Source organism: Pteropus alecto, unplaced genomic scaffold (assembly GCF_000325575.1).
Source record: "Pteropus alecto unplaced genomic scaffold, ASM32557v1 scaffold213, whole genome shotgun sequence".
Taxonomy (NCBI): domain Eukaryota; kingdom Metazoa; phylum Chordata; class Mammalia; order Chiroptera; family Pteropodidae; genus Pteropus; species Pteropus alecto.
Genome location: NW_006434829.1, coordinates 625,162 through 629,728, shown reverse-complemented (window position 1 = coordinate 629,728; position 4,567 = coordinate 625,162).

Here is a 4,567-nt window from a genome sequence, read left to right as displayed (position 1 = left end):
GGAGCTTCGCTCTGCCTCGGCCCTCGGGTTTCCACGCCGACCCCTTCCGCGGGGCGGCGGGCCCGCCGCGTTGGGTCTCCGCGCGAGGCGTTCCCGCCTTCTCAGGTGTGGAGACAGGTGCAGGTAAATAACGGCGGAACGCTAATGACGCCCGTCCCGGGGCTGATGGAGGAACTTTACTCTCTTTATTTGTATTTTCTGGTCAGTTTTTTACATGATATGTGCAAGCGAAATGGTTTCTGTAACTTTTTAAGTGGAGCCCTTAAAATAAATACGCTGTTTGAATGATTGGGAAAAATAAAAACGGATTTTAAAACTAAATCATTTTCCTACCATGTCCTTTCATTTTTAAAAAAATCTTACTATTTTTGTTTTTTTTTTCAAAATTACACTTGGCATACTGTATTATGTTTTAGGTGTACAGCAGTGATTAGACATTAATGTGACAAAGTGGTCACCCTGAGAAATCTGGCACCCATCTGACACCGAACCAAGTTGTCACAGTATTACTGACTCTACTCCCCATGAGCACTCTGTCACTACCAATTCGTCCCCCTTTTCCACCCACCCTCCACACCCCCTCCCATCTGGCAACCCCATTTCTTTTCCGTAGTTGGAAGTGTATAATGCAACTTGATGTGCTTTTAAGAACCTGTGCTTAGCACGGTCGTGTGCCCTGAAGTCCTCTACCGTAATTGCCGTTGGCGCTGGAGTATCCGAACGCTGCTCGTTGAACATCCTGTATTCCTGGATCCGCCCGTTCTTGCCTTCTCCAGGCCACAGCCCTAATATTCTTGTCTTGCCTTCAGTTTATTTTCCCTCCGAAGTACCTCATCCACGTACAGACGCTCCAGCTACCCTTTCGAGATCATAGCTTTATTCACATCAGAATCGGAAGGAATCGTGTACTCCTTGTCACCATGTCTTCTTCTCATTTTTCTTGAACCAGCGTCAGTCAAGCTTTTGGTCTCACCTCTTGTCTGAAACCGCTCCTCTTGGGAGTTACTGGTGCCGCCACATTGCCAAGTGCCTCTGTGGGCAGCCTTTGACCGGGCTGCTCACGGCTTCGCTGAAATACTGTCTCTCGGTGGCACCGAGAGACCACTGTGGATTCTCCTTTTCCCTCGCCGGCTGCTGCCTCCAGTCTCCTTGTTGGCTCCTTCTCATCTCCCTTTCCTGTAAACGTCGTGATGCTTCAGGGCGGTCCTCAGACCTCCTGTCTGGTCTCTACACTCAGGTGATCTCATCCCGTGTCATGGCTATACGTCGGATGCCAGTATGTCCTGAGTGTGTAGGTCACATGCCAGTATCTCCCAGCCTGCCTCTTGCGCACCATGGCGTGGCCGCCGCCAGGTGCGAGGGCCGGGGCGGCGGGGGCTCTGTTCTCCCAGTTGCTCGGGTCAGAATTTGTGTGCTCTTTGCATTTCTTTCCCATTCTAAGTCTGATCTGTCAGCACTTTCAAAACAGATCTCAGATCCCGCTGCCGCTCGCTGCCTCCTCGGCCAGAGCTGCTGTTCGAGCCCCGGATCATCCGTCGCTCGGGCGAGTCCCGCATCTCCCTGACTGCTCCGCGGAGCTGCTCTGCACTTGACTCAGCGCAGCAGCCTGGTTGATGTTTTAAAACTGAAATCCGATTGCGCACTTCTGTGTTCAGAGCTCTTCGTGGTTTCTCATTTCCCTTAGGGAAAAGCCACAGTTCTTAAGGTGGTTTATGAAGCCCCTTATGACCAGGTCTCTGCTGCCCGTGACCTCACGTCCCTGCATCCCACTCTTGTCCCCTGGCTCCAGCCACACACGTCAGCTCCGCCTGGAACACCGGGTCCCAACACACCACAGGTCTGACTCAGCAAGTTCTCTTTCCAGAAGTCCCCCTTCAAAGAGGCTGTCTGGAGAACCGGCACCGTGCCCACCTCGCCCACCAGCTGCACCCCTCATCTTGCCTAGGCTCCCCGTCGCACTGGTGGTCTGGCACTTGCTGCTTTGCTTTGCCTGACTGCCCCCTTTTCTTGGGCAGGAACTATGCTTTGTTTGCTGTCGTAGACCAGAGCTTCAGATATTGTCTGATGGAGTACACACTCAGTAAATACCTGAGTAAATAGTGCACGAGTTCTTTCCCACAGCCGGTGGAGTTGGTAGGACCTAGGCATACGGGGGTGATTAGTTAGAGGGGCCTGAGGAGAGAGGTTGGCTTTTCCAGCAGAGAGAGACTCGGGCCGGAGGTGAGGTTTGGTGTAGATTCTGGATTTTCGTAGGGTGTGAAAGGGAAGGAGTCGGGTTAGAGGTGGCTGTGCTCAAGGCCATTCACGGAAGGATGCAGCTACGTGACCTTGCATCAAGGGCTGTTCATCGCATGGACTGTCCACGGGGTCTGTTCCCCTGGGTTCCCTGGCAGTGAATTCTCCTGTTGGCGCGCTCGGCCCCGCCCCCTTATGTCTCAGTGTTCGTCTTGCGTGGGAATCAACCTTTCCTTCTCTGTCAGGGGGTTCGTGGCTGCCCAGCTCAGCCTCGGGGTCCATGCCTGGTCCAGGCTTTGCATTCGCTCAGGGTGCGGGGCTGCCGTGTGTTGGCAGTGTGCGTCTGGGTAATCTGCTTGCTTCTCTGCCAAGGGCAAGCAGCTGACTTCTGCTGTGGCCTGCGGCCATTTGAGCATCTTCTTTCAGGTGGACAAGCCTGGCTCTGCTCCTCAGCCACCTGCAGGGGGCCATGTGCCCTTACTTTAGGAGACCGGACCCCGGCCATTACTATTTCTTCTAGACTGAGCCTCTTTGGGACCTGTCATCACAGCCCCACCCCCTCCTCGGTTTCTGCTTTATTTCTAGTCAACGGGAATTTTTATCTTGTTTTGATGCATTTTTATAGAAATAAATCTTGAACATCACTTACGTTCGAATGGAAGAGAAGGCCTTTGCACATCCTCACTTTGCCATTTTGCTTAGGTTTTTTTTTCATTTACACGTAGTATTCACTTTTCTGGGTGTAGAATCCCGAGAATTTTGGCAAATGTGTAATGTCCATGACATCCAGGGCTCAGAGCAGTTGTCCCACCCCAGGCAGTTTTCTCGCGCTGCCTCTCTAGTCACTTCCTCCCCACCAGCCCCCGGCAGCTGCCGATCTGCTTCCACGATGTCAGGTATGGGAACACACGGCGTGGGCTTTTTGAATCTAGCTTGTCACTGAGCACGGTGTGTTGGAGATTCATCCAGGTTGCTGCAGGTACCAGAGTTTGTTTCCTCATGTTTCTCGAGTGTTCCACAGTGTGGGTGGGCCATTCTCTCCATGCACCTGCTGGAGGACATTTGGCTTTTACACAAGTAATGAATAAGTCGCATTGCGTGATGGTCAGACAGCACGGAACTGCGCAGAGGACGGCAGAGCTCCTCCTTTCTCTTTCCACTCTCGACTTTCTCAGGCCTGAGTGGGTGCCCATCTTCCAGGTTTCTTCCTACACCTGAGAGCGTGCATTCTCCACGAATATCCCCCACAAAGGGGTGAACATTGGTTCTTGAGAGGAGGGTGAAATTACCTTAGATGTGACCGTGGTTCGTGGCCTCTCAAAGGGTCACGGCGCATCAACAGATGGCACAGTATAGCAGCTGTGGTGTTACAGTTTTCGGGGGGAGGCCAAAAACTGTGGTTAGGAGAGAAACGCCTACATAGGCTCCTTAGGGGGCCATAGAAAGAGATTGAGAAACAGCAGCAGACTAATGAATGGGGTTTGTGACTTCATCTCGTGGTGTCTGAGGAAGCACTTCGGCCTGTCTTGAATGTTCCTGTTAAGCTGAGATAGATCCCGCCTGGTCTAGTCCAGGGGGCTCGGCCCATCAGGTTAAAGACCTGCCAGTACCGCCGTGAATTTGGCTTCGTAGCTTGTTAAATTTGGGGTACACTGGCGATGTCGAGTCTGGGCTTACCTGTTTCTGCACTGCAGCACCCTGCCAGGCCGGTTGCTCTCTGCAGTGATGCACTGTATGAAGCTCAGGTTGGCCCTGTCTGTATCACTTGTGATCGATGTGTTTTAGGAACCGATCTAGAACCTTCACACTGCAGTGGGAGGATGAACGTTTCATTAGCATATAGGACTTTCGTTTTAACCTTTTATTTGTTGAGTGACATCTAGCCAATTACCATCTAATATAGAAAATATTTTTTCTGTAACGTTTTACCATGAAAAATTTCGAAGATACACGAAGGTTGAAAGAATTTTACAGTAAACACCTGCATATGCCCCGCCTAGTTTCTCTTAACATTTACCACACCTGCTTTGTCACACATCCATCCATCCCTCCATCTGTTGCTCGCTCTTTCTTTTACAAAGGTAGTGACCCAGGTACAGTCCCTTGCACTTCGCTTATCTGACTCACTGTGACCTGGAGCTCACCCTCACGCTTTTTTATTAGCGGCACGGCGCTCCATTGGATGGATGTGCCGCAGCGCAGCCGGCCAGTCTCTGAAATGGGACGCGCAGTATGTCCCCAGCGTTTTGTGTTTACAAATAATGCCGTGGTGAATGAGCTTTGCGCCCACGTATTTTCATGTTGGAGGTGGCCGTTCAGGGTGAATTCGTAG